The sequence below is a fragment of the Pseudonaja textilis genome, chromosome 6 (genome assembly GCF_049901715.1).
Source record: "Pseudonaja textilis isolate UNSWEBS1 chromosome 6, rPseTex1.2, whole genome shotgun sequence".
NCBI classification, from domain to species: domain Eukaryota; kingdom Metazoa; phylum Chordata; class Lepidosauria; order Squamata; family Elapidae; genus Pseudonaja; species Pseudonaja textilis.
This window is the reverse complement of record NC_141995.1, coordinates 39,474,080-39,496,714: the sequence shown is the minus strand read 5'-3', so window position 1 is coordinate 39,496,714 and position 22,635 is coordinate 39,474,080. Positions and strand designations below refer to the sequence as shown.

The 22,635-nt window shown below is 32.6% G+C and overlaps 1 protein-coding gene across 11 annotated transcripts in view; it reads left to right on the top strand.

Annotated features, from left to right (window-relative positions):
• Window positions 1–22,635, top strand: part of TENM3 (teneurin transmembrane protein 3) — a 660,890-nt gene that overhangs the window by 237,281 nt on the left and 400,974 nt on the right. For 3 of the 11 annotated variants that reach the window (XM_087936361.1, XM_087936359.1, XM_087936355.1), the window contains exon 1: window positions 524–972. The exons of 1 other annotated variant lie outside the window; for it this stretch is intronic. The gene's annotated coding sequence lies outside the window, so the exon portion shown is untranslated. Of the gene's footprint in view, window positions 1–328; window positions 452–496; window positions 973–1,458; window positions 1,888–22,635 lie in introns of those variants that run through there. 7 more of the 11 variants (XM_087936366.1, XM_087936365.1, XM_087936362.1 and 4 more) reach the window with 5 other exon arrangements.

The following is a 22,635-nucleotide window of genomic DNA, read 5'->3' as shown; positions in this document are numbered from 1 at the left end:
CCTTTTTTTTTTTATTTGAGCGTCGGCGATTGTAGACGAATATATAATGAAGCGGTCTAAGTTCATTAGTGTTTGCAATCAGCGGCACGCAGACACCCTCATCAGGGCAGAAAGCTGCGAAGAGCCATTCATCAGTGTGAAGTGTTGTTCATGGATGACCCCTAAATCATGGCACTCGTAGTAGATGCACTGATTGGACACAGCATGGGAGACTCAGCACTTTGTATTAACCAACAGAGGCGGCGGGGATGAGAATGGGGGGCGACGCGAAAGTGGTTCAGTCCAAATGACAGGAGGAGGCAGCGAAAGAGGCGACGCGTCGCATAAAACTTAGGCGGGGAGAGGAGTTGCGGGCTTGCCAAATGCCGAAGCAGAGGAGCCGAGAATTATAAATGGTCACGTCCATTCTTCACTGCCCGCGCTGGGGAGGCGGCTCTCCCCGCGCTTTATGGTAGGCGCCTCTTTTCTGCGTGTGCGCCTCTCTTGCTCCCTAATAAGGGAGGCAGGGGCTGAAGCGGCCGCCGCCGAGCCAGCTCTCCCTTCGGGGTACCCCCCCCCCCCAGCTTACATTCGCTTGGCTGCCGCTGCTCCTCCCCCCCTCCCGGCTTCTGTGGCACTTTATTGGGGGGGCCGTGCTCTTCCTTTCCACCCCGCTTTCTTTCGTGGACGAGCGAAAATAACAGTTGGCAACAACACTAAACTCTCGAATCGGGGGAAGGGACGCAGCTCTGGAAGCTGCAGAGTGTGAATTCCCGAGGAGGCTCCTCTCCCCTCGCTGCCCGTCGCCTGGCAGGACCGGGCACGGAACTTGAAGCACTTCTCTTTTTCCTCCCATCCGTCCTGCCCTTCCTGTACGACGCCCCCCCCCGCCCCGTTCGGTCGGCCAAGCGGGCGGTGCTGCCGTTCGCCCCCGCGCTCTTGGGTTGACTGAGGAGAGAGAGGAGGAGGGAAAGTCCGAGTTGAAGCGCCTCGGTAAGTGGCTCCGTCCCGCGCTCTTTGTCGGTCCTAGCGCCCGCGGGCCCCCTCTGAGAACCGGAGGAGTTGCGGCGAATAGCCGGCCGGGGTGAGGGGGGGGGTTTCGAGGGACGCTCGGGCGGTTCTTTCGAACCTTTCCCAGTTTTCTGACCTAAAACCCTGCCTGCTTGGTGGAGCTTTAGCCGCGACCTGTCTCAGGTGAGGCTTCCCTCTCTCTGGAGTTGGTCGGAAACTTTTCTCCCCCCCCCCTTTTTTTCTTCCCCCTCCCGTTTTTCTTGGGCTTTTGTGCCGAGGCTCTTTGCCGGCGACAAGGCTTCCGAGAGGATTCAGTTCTTGTCCCAGAGAAAAAGGGGAGAAATGAAGGTGGAATTGGGGGATTGGCTGGGGAGGGGGGGGGAAAGGAGCTCCCCCTGGTTCGTCCTCTTGATGTCAGATCTGCTCGGCGAAAGGGGTTGCCAGGACCTGTAGAAAATATAGATCTGGTGTGCAATGGAAAAGGACGAGACTCCAAAGAAACGACAACGGGGAGTGTTGGGGGTGTCGCCAATTCAACTTGATCTCCTCAACTCCTAGAGTGAGGGAGCAGCACCGACAGGACGGGACGGACCCATCTGTTGAAGTCCGCGTTGCTTTTGTTATTCCGTCGGTGTTCCAGGTCTCAGTCGGAGGATTTGGCACTTTTAAGATTCAGCAGGTCGCCCTTCGCTGGCGAACTGAGCTGCTCCAGTCGCCTCGCCCGTTACTTAACCGAAGCATTTCCTTCTAAGCCAGTTATAGCCTAGCTTTCAGAGCTGTTGCACTGGAGTGTTCCACATAATGACAGTACGAATGTGACTGCTATAGCATTTTTATCCTGTTTGCCTTCACTCCCAGTTTATCAGTTCGGATGTTCGGGTATGAAGAAGGCGGAAGGTTTGTAAAAGCCTGTTTTGCTTCAACTTGTGTAGAGTTTTGTGTGTGTGTGTGTGTGTGTGTGTTTTATGGTGAGGTTTCATTCTTACCTTAAGAAAACATTATCAAACCTTTTATAGACAGTACTGAATCACTGGATAGGTTATTCATTTTCCAAATTAAACATTTGTAGTTTTACCTAATTTTTCTATACTTCCCTGGTCAAACACAATTATTTTTGCAGTATTTTTCACCAAACTTCATAAATTGGCTATAATTAATAGATTGTTAACTTTCAATTATGCAGCATAAGAAACCATAAAATTTTGTAATAAAATCATAAATTAAAAGATATCTAAATATAAATATGGATATCTAATACATGACTGTTGTTGCTGTTTGCAGAATTCCAGTGACATGATCTTATTGTGCTTTGCTATTTATTCAGTTAATACACACATACACCTTAATAAGTGAAGCTAACTTCTGAGACTTGAAGTGTCAGAATGCTTGCTTTCCTAGGCAAAACATCTATTCCAATATGAACTTGAATATTCTATTGATTAAAGAAACACATTCAGTTAAACCTGTTTCTTTAAACTTTGAACAGTAGTTTAAAATCTAACCTCTCTATATATTTAGCTAGATTTATTGTTAAAGGCATTAGGCCACAGTAGGAATTCTTAAGAGATAAGTATACAACCTACATTAGTACCTAGATAACCCTACAGTTATACTCTGTTTTCATGTGTAAAAGAGTGATTACTCTGTTCAGCTTGTGCTGAATAAAAATATGTAAGAAACTGAATTGATTAGATTGAACTCTGTGGCATTTACTGGAATGGTGTATTGGCTTAACTTGAAATACATCTATAAGTATAAACAAAGTTACACTGATTGTAACTTAGAAAACAGGAAAAATTCATAAATGTGTTGTATATAATGTATAGGGGACAGTATACTAAAGATTATCTGTAAGGAAATATTGAAAAAAGTACCAATTCTGACTCTTTAGCTGTTTATTATGGAAGAATTTTCCTCCAGGTGTTTTTGAAAATAATAGGTTAAATAAGGAAATGATTTATATATCCACCAATGGGCAGATTATGACTAATGTTGCAAGAGTACTCATAATCTAGTTAGTAAAGTGTTGATATTTCATTTAATTTTTAATCAAATTAGAGTTATTGTGGCTTAAAGATTAAAAAAAATGGAACTAATATAATCAGACATTCTGATTTTTTTTAAAAAAAGTCAAGTGAATTAAAAGAATACTGAGATTTTTAAAAGCTTATTGGCTGCCATATTTAGCACCACCCCAAAACAGTAAACATGGAGTTAAATGTTGTTAAAATGCAAGGATATATTGGGGGGAGGGAGTAACTAGTGTATTTTATCCTAAGCCTAAACCAAGATTCTTCTTTTGCCAGTGTATAAGTCAAGTCTGATACATGATTTGGGAAAGGAAGGCCTTACATATGGATACTAGTTTCGAATGTATACATGACAAACCAAACAAATACTTAATTTAACTTAAGAAAAAGCTATTTAAATATGATTCTTTGGAAAAAAAAAATGCTTAACGTATTGTTACCACATTTATTCTTCTGTTATTTTCGATAGAATTAGATAAAAACAGTTCAATATTAACATGGTAGAAAAATGATGAAATCTTTGCAAGCTCCCATGTAATTGAATGTTGAGAATTTTTATGAGCTGTATTAAAGCTTTTTATCACTAATATATTACAGAAACAATATTTGCACAAAAAATAAATCTCATAATCCTTGACGTTTTTGTTTTCTTCCCTTTGTCTCTATAATGTTTATTTTAATAGAGGCAGCTATATAAAGGTTCTTAACATATAAGATTGAAAAAAGTAGCCTCTTTAAGTTAAATTACACTGTCTTTCCTAAAAGATAGGTTTATCATATCTTTAAAATAATGCTAAATTTTGATTTAAAAAAAATCTTAGTTGTATGTGGCATTTAAAGAGGCAAATTAATAAACATAGCACAGATTTTTAGTGTTTTATATGTAAAAGTGCTATTTAGTGAAATATTTTGTTTTTCACAATTATTTAGAAACTGTTGAAAGTTGTATTTGGATAGTCAAATATGTTTTTAAGAAGTTGGTTTTGCAAGTTGCCAAATATGGACAGCATAGATGCATAGAAAGAGCCTAGCATATTTTTCTAGTTGAAAATTATGTTTTGAAATATGGTTTATTTTTAACATTTCTGTTATTTTTTTAATAATAGATGGAAATTTCTGAATAATAGTTATATTGGAAACATTTCAGATATGTTGTTTTACAGCATAAAAGTATGCATAAATATCTGCTTTTATGCTGAATTAACTTGTATAAAAGCAAAATTGCTACATTTTGAAGTCACTTGTTTGAAAACAAGTGTTAAAGATTTTGAGAGTTTTTTCAGACTGCTGTGTCATGCAACTCTGATCTTACTAGAATCTTAAGTGTCATAGAAAAACTGGGAAAATAGTTTTTTTTAGAAAGAACAGTTTGTTTAATATTTGTTTAGGTTGATCTTTAATTCACAATTAAGCTGATTTATTAAGCCAAACATCAGTTTAAGAAACTGATAATCTGATTATGTACTTACACTTATCACAAAATAAACATTTCCAAGAATAATATAAAAACAATAGCAAGTGAAATCACCTGTTATTCATAAGTTAACTACTTTAACACTACATTGCAGTGTTGGTAGACATTGTGCAGCAGTGAAAAGGTATAGTTTTTTAAAAAATTATTTCCTAGAAACAGTCAGGATAGTTGATGTTCTCATTCCTGCTGTGAAATTTGCATATTTCTTCTTTCTCTGTCTTCTTGTCTCAACTCTGGCAGTACTTGGTTACAAATAATATTTTAATGATGTTGGTAACTATATATAATGCATTTAAAACATGATTTTCTGGAAAAGATTAAAATCCATACATTTAAAAATAAATCAGAGGGTATAATACTATAGTTCTAACAAAGCAGATATTTAAATGTTTCTAAATATGGGTCTTTTCAGTCATGTGGTATAGGATAATATTTTATATATGTTGAGGTATACTTTTTAGATATGAATCTCAGAATTTTTTTTTGAAAAGGTAACATATTTTGAAAACTACAGTTTACTTTATATAGACCATACAAATATTAAAAGAGTAAAATAGATCCTGACTGACTTCTTTAGAACCCAGTATTTCAATAGAAAATATATATGTAATGTATAGCATTGCATCCTGCCCCCCAAATTAAATAAATGGTATAAAACTATTTGGAATATTCCCATTAGATGTTTTTTTTTTCATTCTACAGTTTGTACTTAATTATTGAAATATCTAAAAAAAGAATGGTATAAAAATATACAGTTAACTTTAATCGATTTTTGTACAGAAAGAGTTAAGTTGATCACAGAAATCTAACTTATTATTTTCTGTGTGAATCTCAAGATATGTGCAGGGGAAAGAAATCTTTATACTTAATGCATTTATTATGACACAAACTCAGAAGGCAGGTTGATACTACTGCAAATGATATTTCTTTCATTTCTTCAGCATGCTAAGTTATTCTATTAATTAGTGGTCATATACTGTTGGATTGTAAAGCTGAAAAAAGTGATTAAATTCAGACTTGATAAATAAAAACAACCAGTTATATTAATATTCATGAAATAAAACTAAGTATAATGTTCGCATTATCTGAATTAATTGTAAAGGCATATACTTTTGTTCATTTTTGTATTTTATGTTACAAGGAAACATAAAAGATAAAAATACGGCAAATATCCATATGAACAAAGGTTCTTTTAAAATTAAAAGTTGTGACTGAATAACCCAGAATTTATGCAATAAAACTTCATGTGTTTTTGGTCTTTTCTATAATTATAATAGTAAAATTTAAGTGTGCAATGCAACATGTATAATGGTAATTTATCTTACTGAATTTCTACTTTGAAGATATTGTTTTTTTGGATGACTGTTTTAACTCATTGATATAAATTGAGAATACTTATCAATAGGTACCTGTGGTGTAAACATCATTTGAAGAAATGAAATCACTTGTACTGTTGGTTTGGAAGATTATAGTTTGTGTCATAAATATTATTTAAAATTCCCACAGTGCTATAACATTTCTTGTTTGTAAGTCTCTTTCAAAATATTAATAAGGCGCACATTAAGCTATCACATAAAGAGGCTACTTTTCTCAGAACCTTAAAAAAATCCAACAACTCAGTTTTGCTGATTTCTCAAAAAACACCTATACTATAATTAATATAATGTTAAGGTTGTAATCTAGTACATATCTTTCTGGGGATAAGTATTTTTCAGTTAAACTGGTATTACACAGGAATGCTTTATTAAATGATGAAACAACCCTAATGTATGCCTATCTCCCTCATTACTTCCATTTTGCCAAGCTGCGTAAATAGTTTTTTATTCAGCTTTTGCCATTTAGTGATGTTGGCCTGTTACTATTTATTTTTAGGTTTTTATCATTTTGGGAAAGAAATCGTGGTTTGAGCTGGTATGGTTTATTGTATAAATTATGTTTTTATACAGCTAGAATAGGGAAAATAGGCAAAAATGCTGTAAATAAACACATCCTATGTAGAGTGATGAAAAGTTCTGTGAATTAAGCACAATGAAGAATGGCTATATAAAAATATTTAATAATTAAAGAATATAATGGATTAAAAGGTAAATAATGTATTCTAAGACCAAATAATTTAAGCAGACTTTGCTTACTATGCCATATTGAATTTAATAGGTCTTAGTTCTGGATAAATGTTTGGAATCTTGCAGGATATTCTTTCAACATTGTTGGGTGTGCCATATAATAGATGCAATAAAATTTAGGATCCATTGGTTGTAATAGGATATAGTGGAACTGTAGTTGAGAGTCAGTGTTTTTCAGGATAGATGTTAGGTTTGTCAACAATTGCCACCCAGCATTAAGCTGAGAACTTTAAACCACAGGGAAGCTAGAAGAAACAAATGCTGGAATTAATAGAAATTAGTGTGTGGCACCTTCATGTTGACTGAGGGTCATCAACTGTTTTAGTAAGTTTTGCCTAATACTTATCTAACCATATTGTGTGCTAAATAGTCTTATACTGAGTGCAATCTGGGCTTCTAATCAGACAATACTAGTAAGCAATGAACTGAACAACAACCATACATACCAGTGATACTGAACACAACCAGTTATGTATTTAATAGGGATGTAAGTTACAGTTGGGTCATAATGTATTGTTGCTGTTGCATTATGCATTATGAGTTTCAAAATTAGAGTTATTATATAAATGAAAACACTGTTTTATTAACAATTTGTTCCATGAAACAAAGAAACAAAGATTTCAAATAAAGTTCTATTTTTCATATTAAAAAAAACATTTTTGTGAGAGGAAATTTTTTGTTCCTTGGGTAGTAAAATCAATGTATGTTTATGTATGTAGTGGTTTATAAACTGAATAAAGAACCAAGAAGAGTTTGGTTCAGTTTATATGTAGTTATTTGGTGGCCTTTGCCACTAAATCACATTTTCCATATCATATTTATAATGTTAATGATAACTCTGGCTTTTAAAGGAAGACATTAAAGACTTCTAAAGATTGCTATTGGGAATCACCCCACCATCACTAGTAGAACATCAAATTATAGACAGTCATAATGGATAGCAGGTGTATAATATAGGTTTTGACATTATGGGATACCATGTTTTTTTCATTTCAAAGTTGACTTTATGGAGCATCGTATTGCTTTTTCATTTCAAGGTATCCAATATGAGGGAAATGTTATATAATACTGTAGATTTTAAAGTAAACATTGTGAATTTTAAAGTTTAAATTATATGAGGAATTGTTTTTACACAAATTATTCAACATAAGTTTAAGGTATTTTTTCTGTGTGTTTTAAAAATATTAATCTATCTTAATTTCATTTAGAAAGTAGAAGAAATATGCTGTGCTTTATTAATTACCAAAATTGGTTGATTTTTATTGTTAGAGGACTAACAATAAACTATCACTTTGGTAACTGTTGCTAAATTGTAATAGTATGTGTTTCAGGCCAGTCAGAATGTTTTCTTAGATTTATAATCTGGTAATGGTAAATTTTAAACGCTGAAAACAATGTGCCACTTATTCCTCAAAAGTGACCATTTATTTTAATTGCTTATATGTCCAAATATATTAAATTGCAGCTTATCAAACAGATTTAATTTAGGAGTTTAGATATATTTATTCAGCAAATATTCTTGCACTTTATAGTATAATAAAGATTCAGTTACCAGTTGTCTTCCCTTGTCATTGATTTGTGTGTTGACTAAACATTCAGTATGAAAATAAAATCCAGGAGAATTGTTCTGATTTTTCTAAATAGCTTTAAATAGATACCAATAATATTTAAGATATAACCATGAAATTACTGCAGTGTAGTTATTTTGATATGGTCAGTTCTGTTATAATGTATACTGTGTTTTTCTACAAAGTATTAATAGTTCATAATACAAGCTTCCTTTATTCCTGCAATGAAATTAGAAATCAAATATATTTTAAAATATTAATATGTAATAAAAAGTATTTTATTTCTCAAAACTGAAATTGAAAGCCAGTTTCTTCTCTTTAAATCATATTTTTGGTGATTCGTTAGTATTATTACATTTTAATTGAGGTAAGCATTATCATTTTATACATGACATACTGTGATAGAAATTCAGTATAGTCAGGTGCATCTTCAAATTTTGGATGGAGTGATAGAGGAGGAGAACCAATTTGAAGTTCTTTTACTTAACAGGCATCCTATCATACACTCTGCAACATGCAGTTACTCTTGGTTGGTTCACATGGCAAGTAACACTAAAAATTTAGAAAGTGGAACCATCATAAAATTCTGTTTCACCATCAATCTTGAGTATTTTGTAATATAAAATGTTGAAAAACAAGGCTAAAATTTTACAGAACAGATTACAGTATTTAGGACTTCAGGTGAGACTTGGGTTTTAGTTTTCTTTTATCTATGGTAGTTTAATAAAAAAGTGTTAACTTAGAATAAATTGTGTAAACGTTTAGTGTGACTTAATATGTATTAGTTTGATAATGGGAAACAATTCACAAGAATCTGGTCTTTATACAGTATTTTGTAATTTTGAATTCTTTTGAAGCAGCTATATAAGTTCTTAAGCTAAGTGACAAAATGAGATTTTCTCATTGATATATAGCTAATATTTGAAAACATAACTGTACTATACTTTCATTAATGATATATTTCTTTTTTCTATTTTATGATGTTTTGGGTTCAAGAAAATTGTGTTAATTTTGATAGTTAATAGAAACTAAAGACATATAATTTACCTTTTGAGGAGGCATTATTTTTCACTTTAAATGGCCTAATTAAAATATACACCCATATTAGTATTCTGCTGATGTTTATTCAGAACTAAGACTTTCTGTGCTCGGTAATAATGTACCTTATAGAATTAAATCCATTTCAACTTGCTGCCATTTCCGCTGAATATTTTTTTCAAGTGTAGATAATAAATTCTAACACTTCTATGAATTCCAAATGTTATTATACTCTAATAAGTAATGATATAAATAATTTTAAAATATTTAGAATTTTAATGAACTTTTGATGTATAAAAATGGAAAAGTAAAATTTTTGTGATAAGCTAAATGAGAGTTGCAAGCTGTTCTTGAAAATGCTAACTTAGTTCATAGAACTTTATATTAGAGGATAAAATATTGTATCCATTTGTAACGACTGAAATGGAAAACCTTTAATGTAATTATTGAATCTAATATAAGATGGATAATTTTTGTTACATTTTGTACATATTATCAACAAACTTGCATTCATCTATGGAAAATATTTATTATAATTAAATGTGACAGCATAAATGTTCTTAGCTTGTAAATGAAAAATTATCTTAATATATTTATACACAGAGAGAGAGAGAGATGTACAGAAATCTTTGAACTATAATAATGTATAACTATACTTCTAAAGCTTTGTTGTAACTGAAAATATTTTACTAGTGGCCCCCATAATGGCTTACAATGTTTCGTAGAATAAATGTCCATGATGCATTATTTTAATTAGAAAATTGAGGAGCGAACATAAGAGTCTTTAGGTGTATTTTGGTGTATCCTTTTAGTATCTTTGTTTGCAGCAGGTAAAAGCAGGTAGCAAGCAAGCAGGTAAACGTCTTTATCCTATCTGCACTGTAAAAAAAAAAATCTATCACAGTTTGGTAACAATTATGACAGGATAAATCTACAATTACTTCATTATTAAGAATAAATGTTATTTTGGTGACTTTTTGTTCTTAAGATTGGATTTAGTTCAGATTTTTATGCTTTAGTTATTTCTTGTGTTTAATTGAAATGCAATTAAACTATATTTCTTCTACTTGTTTTAAATGTGAACTGGGATATTTTGACATAAAATAACTTTCTGGGGAATTATATATTGTGCCTTATATTCTAATATTGTGTAATGATAATGTGTAATCTTATGCAGGTTTAATAAATTTGTTTCCCAATTATTTTTTAAAGTATTTTTTGTAGCATATATATGAGGAATGTGATTAAGCCATATAGTTTTCTACCTTGAAGTATAAAGAAAAGAATAAGTTTATGTACTTATGATACACAGTTGTTTCCATTCTTTATCTTGATTAAGTTGATTCTACATGTATGAGGCAAAAGCTTTGTTTTACAAGTTGCCGTAAATCAACTTCTAACCAATAATGACAACATTATTTATGATATTAATGCCTGTTGCTATAGTTCTAAGGGAATAATGTACTAGAAAATGTATTGCTGAATAGTAGCTTCATAAATGGAATGATGTGCAAGGACTAAAGGGAAATTTCTGAGATTAAGACTTTTGAGTCACAGGAATATGGGTCTTTTTTTTTTTTTTGCAAAAAATGCACTCATTTTATTGATTTTTTAAAAATATGTGTGATTTGTAGAAACATTCTGTTCCTTACGGTAATGATATGGGAAAAATAATATGCAATTCTCTTAAAGCTAATGATACCAAAGTGATATATATTCAAGGAGATTTCAAAAAGGAAACGGGGATGATAAATAGCTAAAATGTATTGAGTGTGGTAACTCAGTTGAAACATCTTGCTAGAATACTGAGTGCCAGTACATTTTTGTATATAGCTATGCTGAAAATATCTTGGAAGAGATTTAGCAAAGTATCTGTACTAAAGAAATACCAGTTTTCAAGTCACTAGGCCTGTCCTACTATTATACAGAAAAAAAGAGACTCTGTCAGTTAACTGATTTTATAAAATGTCTTTCTCTGCCTGAATATTGATCTGCTCAGTATTATGAAAGATGAAGTCTCCAGAAACCAACTTATGGCTAATATTGGTTTCATTTTAGAAATATGCAGATACTTTATTGATTGATTAGTTTTATAATCATATTAAAAAATAAAGGTAAAATGCAAGGTCTATTTCCAAAATGAAGTAAAGAATATGATAAAATGAAAGTGTTAAATGCAAACAGTCAGTGTTCAGATAGTCAAATACATTGCCTTTATGCAATACCCCAATCTGTTTAATGTAACAGATTCTTAGCTGAACTGCCTTCTGCATAAATTTAGCTATTCTGCTAACAATGTATATGTTAGTGTCCAGGAGGAAATAGGACAATCTGCGGTTCAGATGTTTTTTTGTTGGGAAGTACTTTTTAGTCATCCAGTGATTTTTTTATTTGACCAATAATTATATATCTGGAATTTGGCTGTTATGATTTTATAGTGAGTTTCCAAATCTTCGGATGCAGCTTTATATATAGTTTCCAAATTTGTCCAGGCTGTGATTCAGTAGGCTAGTAGTGCCTCATATTATGGAAGACATTTCATCTTTTAAAGCCTATTCGGGAATGGAGTATGCCATTTCCCCTAGGTAATATTCTCTGGGCTAAAATGATGCGCTGGCCAAGTTCCAAGATTTTGTTTTGGTTTGGTTTTTTTTTAAATTCATGAGGAATAAGCTGGCACATTCAGGTTTTCCAGATAAGTCTTAACCCACTCAACAGGAAAAATAAAACAGGTTATTTTTTATTTAAACCCCAGACATTTAGAAGAGATATTCTGGAAGCTACAGAAATATTGACAGGATACTTAGATGCTATTGGCCATTCATTTTGCAAATGTGCCGAAACAAGTTGGGTACTAGTTTTGTTGTCTTATGAAATATTCTAGATCTATCAGTCAAAATATAACTCAGAAATAATTCTTAATTGTTTGCATGAAAATATTTATTTAAATTTATACATTTTTCAAATCAGTCTATCAGATTGGACATGCTGATGATCCTATCAGCTAAAGAATGTCAGCTGACAGGTATTAGAAAATGTTCCATTTGTGCTATAGCCTTTGCCTTGCGGGATATCTTCCACTTAGATGTTAGAATGGCCCCAAACTTGCTGCCCTTTCCTAAGGTTTTAAAACTACTTGTGTTCCCGAGCCTAGGGTGCTCAGTGTGTTGAAGAGCTCATTTCTTGGCTTCATTATTAACTGTCCAAGTATCATGGCTACTGTGTATATTTATTTTGGTTATTGTTTATTGTTTTATATATTTTATAGATTGAAATTGTATCAGGGTCATTGATTCAGATGGGTGGATGTAGAAATTGTATTAATTAAAAAAAATAAATGTTTCTACTAAAACAAATCCTTTATCTTTTTAATTAGTGTGGGAATACAGTGAGTTAGTTTGGGTGACTTAAAATTTCTGCAGGATTTTCATCTTTGGAAACTGAAAGCCTAATTTATTATTTTGGAAACTGAAAGTAACCCAATTTCAACAAGCTTCAAAAGAGTTTGTCAGTATAGATGGGAAATGGGTCTGCTATCCAAGAAATACAAGGTTTTAGCCATAGTCATATGAAATTCAGGTTGTTTTTATTTTTGCACGTGACAATTTTGCATGTAGCTATTTTATTTTAAAAAGTATTTAGAAATAAGCACTGTTTACTTTGTAAGCTTTACCCTTAAAGTAAGCGTCTGTAAATTAGGAGCTGGAAAAATTCCTACTTACATTTAAATTAGTATGTAGAGTATTATCTACTAAATATAAACAATTTTATTTCAAGTGCTCCTTTAAAGAAGGAAATTGATATCACTGTAATCAATATGTTGGATTATTTCTTAGTCTGCAGAAGATATCCATAATAATTTATTAGATACAGACTTATGCCAAGAGTCCACTTGTTTTCTAGTGCCACATAGTTGAGTAAAAAAGCCTTTGTTGCTCTCTATTTCTCACAAAAAATATTGCTATCTACACAAAGTCCTGAACAAATTTCAACTGCACTGTTTATGTGTGTTTGATTTCAGTCACAATCTATCCTATATGTTAATCGTACAATATTGAATTATATGTATGTATTATATCAAACTTTTGAGTTCAGGTTTGAACTTATAGATGAAACAGTTTAAGGATTAGCTTGAATTGTATTAAGTTATTCTTTTGTTTATAGTTTTATCAAATGTCTGATCCAAGAATTGCTGTTAGAACAAATACATGATTTAAGCTGACCTAATATTGTTATTGATTAATAATATTTTCAAATTAAATAAATTTCCTAATTGTATGACATGAAGGTATTAAAGACTATAAAAGCTTCTTACACCAGTATATAAAGCAAAAAAGTATGTGTTTTGAGGAACATCATTTTGGAATGCAAACTATATTTTTCTATAAGCTAACAAAGTACTATATAGTTGGCTAATATGATGATTTTAAAAGGTAAACACATATTTGCAAGACTCATATCAGTCTAACAAGCATATTTTAAGACTAATAATATTTAAAGTGGTTCAGAGTGACCTGAGCTAAGTAGCATGATTGGAATGAGATCTGGTAGTGGTTCCTTTCCTACTGTTATAAGGTTAAAGGTTATCATTGGCTGTTTTCTCCGTAAATCACGGTATAGCAGGAATGCACTAGATGCAAAGTTTTCATTTCCATCATCACTTTTCCATAATATCGTGTATATTTGTTTTAAAAATTACACATATAAAAAGAGCCCTGATGGTACATTGGTCACTCTCCATAGCCTGGAGTGTGATCCTGAGGGACTGAAAGTTGTCTCAACATTCCAACCTTCTGAGGTCAGTAAAATGAAGACCCAGATTGTTGTGGCAATATGTTGACATTGTAAACTGCTCAGAGAGTGCACTGGGGGGGTATTTAAGTAAGTGCTATTGCTATTAAAATAGGAATATAAATCTATTCCTGAACAAAATCTAAACAATGGGTTGCATAGTCCATATTTATAAACAATATCTTGGAATTTTAATTAAATTATTGATATCACTGTACAGTATTCAGCCAATGCTTATTTTCAGGTCTTAAATTAGGCTCTGATAGTACTAGGGATTTCATCTCTTCTAATATATTTTTAAAAAATGAATATTAATACTCATGGTTCATATGTAAATGAATAGGAATATAAAATTCAGTGGATTACTTTTGTATGTTCAAAATGTAGTTCTAGAAGTTCTAGAAGCTATACATTAAACACCTTAGAAAATAATGTGTGTGTGTTAATATAACCAATATAACTTCTTCAAATCAAATTGAAAAAACACCATATGAAACGTGTTAACATAAATGGATTAATATTTTTTCCAGTTGTGTAAAAATATAATATTCAGTTTCTTGGTAGCTAGTGAGATGCATAACATCACACAGTAATATTCCCAATAAGAAGTATTTAGAAACATATCCTGCCTTTGATAATGGAGATGGAGTTTATAAAGTTACCAATAAATGCTTTTAACTAAACATATTTTTATTTAAATCATATTTTTAAAGTTAAGGTTATTTTTAAATATTTCCATAAAATGTTTTGTTAAAAAAAAATTGGACATTCCCAAACCTAACTTCTGATTGTATTGTGTTTGGTCATACGGAACTGAAAACGTATTTAACAAATCTGGTAAATGACTATTCCTTAAATGACTGTTCCTTAAAAGTGTAAATTAAAGAAGTAAATACAGAACTTGATATGACAAAATAGTATAATTTAAAAGCTAGTGATGGTGATAATTGTTCTTCTAGCCTGTCAATTCAAAAATATTCTGTAAAGATTTACAGCAATTCATTGAACTGTTCGTGTATGTATGTGCTTGCTTGGAATTAAGTTATCACCTGAAAATACATTTCAAACAGTAAAAAAGTAATTGATTTATATGTATCTCCTAAAAAATGAAATCTGCATCTCTGTGTATTTACATAAAGGCAGGGTGTAGAAAAAATAGAAATGTAGAAAATGAGGGCCAAAAAAATGAATCAAAGCAACGGCATTCAAGTTTTATCTAATACTAAGAAGGCACTTAAAGATTAAATCTTGCTGTGTCATAAATACATTTTGATTTTAGCTATTAAATACTTTTGCAAATTGATAATTTTCACAAATTTGATTTAAATTTAATTTGAATGAATACATCTGAAATAACAAACCTTAACAAACCTATCCCTCAGCAGTTTGTCTAATTTCCTTTCAAAGGAAATTAGTTGAGTATTTGTGTTTTCTTATAGTGCTTTGCCCTACTTATTCTGGTTGTGCTTTTCAAAATTTGCCATGTTTTTTTTAATATATCCATTAGACTTCTATCATTCCTAAGGCAACAAAGAACAAATATAGAAATAAAAGAATTTTATAAACAAAAACACAAAGCAAAGCACTTTATAATACACAAAACTAAAGTCATTCACTTCATTCTTGCAGAAGATGTATGTTGTAACTACTCTTCAGAAAATGTAGAAAATGAGGGTCACATAACTCTTTTTGAAAGGGTCTATAGCTTGGTTAGAGTACCCCTTTGAATGAGATATGGTTAACTGAATATACATTATGTCCAGATCTTTGAAACCTGAAAACAACAGTAATCTAAAATAATAGAACAAGTTAGGATGTTCAGTTATTCTTATGAAGAATAAAGTATTCCAAATGCAATTATATCACATAGTTCCTTGCTGAAATAATACATGATCTAAAATTGAATAAATAGATTGTATCAGACATGTTTTCTGGGAGTCAATTTTCTTACAAAGACACCACGTAAAATACTTTTAGGAAAACCTTATAAGTAGTTTTAAGTATTCCATTCTGGTACAATGCACATTAGGATGGATAAGATACCTACAGATTTGTGACTTAATTGCCATTTATTATGTTCATTCCTCCTCCTGTTTACAAAACCTGATGGACATATCTCATAACTTGGGCACGTGTGATTTTAGCACATGGGCAGCTCTGTTTTTATTCTTTAGCACGCGGGCAGCTCTGTTTTTATTCTTTAATACCAATAATTTTGTGTCTTAGGGTAGTATTAATGATTAAATCAGGGCATGATGTTATTTCATCTGAAATATTTAGTTTAACCACATTGGTTACTTATTAAATTCAAAGGGGTTAGATTCAGGGCAGGTTTAGATTTATATAAATATATTGCAATATTTACCTGATTTTTTTTTTTAAAACAAGTTTCCCAATAATCCCCAAACTGGAACACTTACTGTTATATGTGAACCCAGTTGTTGGTGAAATGAGTTATGGCTAATGCCAAAGTAATTCATCATTACATTTCTATTAAAACTACACTCTATAACTAACTCAGCCTCTTTAAAACCAGAGCTAAATAACTCTTTTAAAAAAATCATTTATTGCTTGAAATATTTCAAAGAGGAAAGGATCTTGGGGAACTTATTCTGTGCCTCAAGATCCTTCCCTGATCAATTACTATTAGTTTATAGAAACCTAACGTATTATTTTCTCAATGCATCAACATGGATTTTTAGTGCTTATCTAAACTCATTTATAAACAGTTTACTGAGAAAAGGTAGCATACTTTTTAATTGCACCATAAGAACCCACTATATCCTGTTCTTTAATCTGTTTTTATATGCTATGATTCAGTGGTGGGATTCAAATTGTTTTACTACCAGTTCTGTGGGCGTGACTTTGTGGGCGTGACAGGAAGGATACTGTAAAATCTCCAGTCAGAGGTGGTATTTGCTGGTTCTCCGAACTGCTCAAAATTTCTGCTACCGGTTCTCCAGAACTGGTCAGAATCTGCAGAATAACACTTCTGCTAAGATTGTAACATTATTCAGGAGTCTGGAGAAGAATCAAAAGGTTTTATGTAATATACACTGCCTCATGTTTTTTTCTCTCAAAGAAAGCTATTAGGTTAGGGAGATAAAGTGTTATTTTGTAAAAAGCATGTAATTTTCAGAAGTACTTTAGACATTAAAACATTTTTAATGTTACCGTAGCCAAGCTCTAAAGTAACATTGCTATAGAATACATATAATCCTGGTCAAAACACCCAGGAATTAATCATGGGAATTGATGGTTGTTTCAGGTGATTAAATATAAAAGTAGCTGTTGAAAGGACAACCAGGAAAGTGATTGGTCTATTAGTTTATTTTTGGCATGTTTCTAATGCTAAATTCCAATTGATTGTTACCTGATACTGGTCATCTTATGTTCACTTTACAATTAGGCATTTAAGGACTGTGTCATTTAAAGAACATTTCTCATTACCTTGTATAGAAGAAGATTTGGCAGTGTTTCTATTGGGCTGGTTGCTTCTGTTGTTTTACATAAATTTTAGTTCCCAATGTCTAGCCTTCAGGAAGGTCAACAAAAATTTCAAATGTTTTGCTGAATCCCACTATATCATGTTCTCCAAATATAACTTTTTATGGCCATCTCTCTCATATGAAGTAATTCTGGGCAGCTTCCAACATTTAAATTTTTTTTTTTAAAATGTTAAATTTCTATGGCCACTCATCTCAGTCAATGAGTCAGGGAAGCTTACTATTCAAATATACAAAAATAATTAAAATAGTCTATTAAAATACAATCACTAATACAGGATAGAGTAAATTAAATCCAACAATAAGACCACCTTAGAATATAGAACCCCAAGGTCTGATGACAAAACGAGGACTTGAGGGACTTATAGAAAATTAACAGGGATATTAAGCAGATATTGGTGCTGCATTTTCTTCTCTGCTGCTCTTAGGTATTAATTGATATTTGTGTTGAATTTAGAGAGAATAATATTATATGGGCCATGGTGGCACAGTGGTTAGAATGCAGTACTGCAGGCTATCTATGATACCTGCAGCTGCCTGCAATTTGTCAGATCAAATCTTACCAGGCTCAAGGTTCACTCAGTCTTCTACCCTTCCAAGGTCGGTAAAATGAGGACCCAGATCATTGGGAGCAATATGCTGACTCTGTAAACCATTTAGAGTCCTATAAAAGCACTGTGAAGTGGAATATAAGTCTTAAGTGTTATTATCATATCTTTTTTTTTTCTGTGGTGTTATACAGTAAACTAGGTTCTGGTGCCTTCCCAGGAATCTATGAAACTTATTATACAGATAAAGAGCCACTGGGGGAAGACTCATCTCAGTTGAAGGTTGAAGGTGAATATGGATTGGGAAACACCAGTATTGGCATCAAATGTGGATTGCTCAGTTTAGATGCCAGACTGGAACTCATTACCATTATATTACATATAAAAGAATAAAAGAGTTCACCAGTAAGTTTGCTAAGCATTTTAAATAAGCAGTATGCCTGCCACCTTTTTGAAAAAATCAGTGGATTGGATGTTGCAATTTTGGCAGTTGACGCAAACTGATTGCAGGGAAGGATAAACAACTTTCAATCAATGCCCAGTCCTCCTTTACTTAACTGACAGATACATCTTCTGAACTCTGGTTAATTTTTATATTGCTTTCATTGATCTCAAAACAACTTTTGATTCAAAACCCAGAAAAGGCTTTGTGAGAAATTGCTGCTTTCTCCACTGGATGTTCCTAATTTTGAATATAAAATTGTAGGAAAGTGGGTTTGTTGGCACTTTTCCAAGGCATTCTTTTTTTCATCTTTAATTACTAGTAAAAAGTGGTGAAATTAGGATGGCTGTAGACAGCTATATCAATTAAACCTTTTCAGAACCATAGTTTTATTTCCTTGCCTAGATTGACCAGTTGAACTGTCTTTGTTATTTTAGATAGATATATGCTAATAGTTTTTATACATCTAAAGTGGTCATGAAATTTATCTTTAAGCACATTTCCTCTACTAAAAAGAGGAAAACCTAGTCACCAGGGGTGGTTTCTACCGGTTCTGTCCACCTCTGTAGAACCGGTAGAAACCCACCCGGTAGCTCTGAAGAGCAGCAGACATAGAACCGGTTCTATGTCTGCTGATGTTTTTGCCCACCTGCCCTTCCGGGTTCTTACCTGACCTTTATTTCCTGCCTTTTCAACTTCAGCTGCTGAGCAAGGCACAGCTGCAGTTTAAAAAGTAGGAAAAAAAGTCCTTTTTCAAAGGCTGCTTCTCTGCAGGCAGCGTGCTGAGGATGATTTACAGGCGCGCACACGCTGCCTGCAGGGAAGCACATCGTAAATCACCGAACCTCATAAATTATTGAACCAATAGTTAACCCTGTCGGATCTCACCCTGCTAGTCACCAATATCAATAAAAAGTATTTTCCAAAAGCACTTTGATTTACCACCAAAGAACATTTATTTCTATAAGTAAGTTCAAGATCTTTAAATATGTGAGGATCTATTTTCAAGTTTCAGCTTTTTGGAACAAACAATTACAAAATTTTATTACCTGCACCAGTTGTTTTGCAAATAACATTTTGTATCTTGCAATGAACGTATTCCACTGGCAGTGAAAATATACAGGACAAAGTCATTTGGTTTGTGATGTTAAGATGTGTAAATAAGATAGTAAGATAATTTGACCAGTTTTGAGTCAGTCTACTCTAAATATTCAAGGGCTTTAGTGTAAACTTACAGTTTAATATCTATACAGGCTCTCATATGATCCTGTTGCTTAAAATTGATATAATCACTATCCCTATAATTACTATTACTATCAAGATAATCCTCATAATTGGTAGGTATAGATTTAAAGCTAAACTTTGCAAATTATCTGCCTGCTTTCTGACTGTATTCAGTTTCATCAATGTCTTGTGAACTGAATTTTTTTTTATATAGATATGAAGAATGATTTAAGTTCTAATTCTACCCTATATATGATGGGAATTGTGTGGAAAACCATTTTGAGCTGCAAAAAAGAGCAACTAAGATGGTTAAAGGCCTGAAGACTAAAACATATGAAGAACGGTTGCAGGATTTGGGTTTGGCTAGTCTAGAGAAAAGAAGGGTTGTGGGGAACATGATAGCAGTATTCCAATATTTGAGAGGCTGCCACAAAAAAAGAGGGGATCAGTTTATTTTCCAAAGCAACAAAGAACAGGACAAGAAACAATGGATGGAAGCTAATCAAGGAGAGAAGCAACTTGAATTAAAGAGAAACTTGCTAATAGTGAGGGCAATTAACCAGTGGAACAGCTTGCCCTCGGATATTGTGGGTGCTTCATCACTGGAGGTTTTTAAGAAAAGACTGGACAGTCACTTGTCTGAAATGGTATAGGAGAGGAATCTCAGGACTAGAAGAACTCCAAGGTCCCTTCCAGCTTCTATTCCATTCCATTCCACTCCGCTCCTGTGCAACTCATAGGAGGGAACTTGTTTTAACCAGATTTGATGGTTTGTTCTCATCATTGATTAAAGATTTAAAAACAATAATTTTCAAGAACACCGCTACACCCAGTAAGTTAAACAGTATACTTTTATACATCCTCATATGATGACTTAACAATACCTTTACAATCAGTCATCAGAGTCATTCAGAAAAGGAAATTATTCTTTTTGTAGGTGATAGGTCAATTGTAATTCCTTAAAGGTTGTAAAGTTTTGTTCAGTTGCAATTGCCATCTGTCATGCTTAATATTTCTATTCAATTTGTAATACTATTTGTGTGTGATTTGTATGTCTATGGGCCTTCAAGTATATTCCTAATGACTTCAGTATTGGGAAGATTTCCTTCTTCCTAAAACTCAAAGAGAGAATACTAGTTCCATCTGGCTTTATGTTAAATCCTGTACTAAAACTCATAGTCTTTTTGTTTCTGGATCATAATTTATTACATTAAACTGTGTGTCTATAATACTATTTACTAGTCTAAAATAACTTTTAATAGATAAAACTTTAGTAAAGTACATTTTCAGTTATTTGTTACGTATTTCTTTATACAAATTGTCAGATTTTATTTTACTTTATAAAAGATTTCAGAATATTAAATAATAATATAAGGACAGTTAGATGAAACATTGTTGTCCTTTTTGTTTTTTGGTAATATAAAGATACATTTATGCTGTAATAAAAACTTCCAGCATTTTTCCTCTAGTTCTTGCTAAGAGCCATCCTTTCCATTGGGGCCAAGAATATTTAATCCTGCAATGCTGACATATATAGCGCGGAGCCATGTCAGCTACAGCTGTTTCCAAACATCAGTAACAAAATTATAGATAGGTTTTGAAGCTTCCATTGTGGAAATGAATACATTTGAGGATTCAATTTGCTGACGGTGTTTATGTAATTTAATCTTACCATCTGGAAGAGAGTAAACATTTTTCAGAAAATTAAAGTTAAAAAAATAAACCTCTTGTGGTTTTAAATTTAGTTAACTTCATTAAAATGTAAAATTAAAAGTTCATTAGGCTATACATGGAAGATTATTATTCAAAACCATTTAGACCATGACAATACCAATTTGTTTGAAAAATTTTTTTTTGAAATCATTTGTTACAATTTTTAAATTTTTTTTTTACATCAAAACGGGCTAAACTTTCTGTTTTTAGGTAAAATGCAATTGATTATTATATTTGTATGAAACTGTATTCAAGTTTTGAAAGTAGAGGAAAATACAGAAGAAACATTCTCAATAATTTAAATGACTTTAGGTATATTTACAGTATAATCTTTATACAGGGAAAATTATTGGTGATTAACCAAGTTTAGTCTGTTAAAAATAAACATATATTAATATTCTTTATTTTGCACACAGTTTTAAATCTCAATTTTTATGTTTTGTGTTGTTTTTCTTTCCAAATACCTCAGTTATAACAAAAGAAAAAAAAGTATCTAGGCAAAATAAATGACTTGATTTATTCTAACATGAGTCTTTCCAGGGAAGAGTATAGATTTTGAATTTTTAGAATATAAAAAATCTAATACATTTGTGCTGCAGTTCTTGATTTTTTGTTATTTTATTTTATTTATGTGCTGCCCTCCTGAGCAGCTTATAAATATTAAAACCAGTCAACGTTAAAAGAAAACAATAACAAAACAATCACATCTACCTATCTAAGGTCTTTGGGAAAGACTTAATAGGTGGACAAAAATGCCAGTCTGAATATGTAACTGACTATATGTAATGAATTGTAATAATAATACTTTATCATTAAAATATTAAAAGAAGATGGGAAGAAAGAAGCATTAAAACCATGGGGGTAGTCTTCTCTCAATCTTCTAACCATATCCAGAGAGGCACCACCCCTCCCCCCGTTAGGGTCCAAGGCCAGTTGGCAGAATCAGGTCTTCAGGCCTTTAGGAGAGTCAGGACAGTCAGTACCAATTTCACCTCAGGGAATATAATGTTACATTGGGCAGGAGGCATGGCAGAGAAGGGTCTTCTCCTGGACCCTGCTGGCTGGAGAGTCTAATTGCTCTTTAATTAGGATAATCTTTCTGCTTTCCAAAGCAAGTCCTCAATTCTTGGTGACTGGACCATACTGTCAGTGCGAGTAAAAAGTGGGACCAGAGTGTGAGCCTAGAAA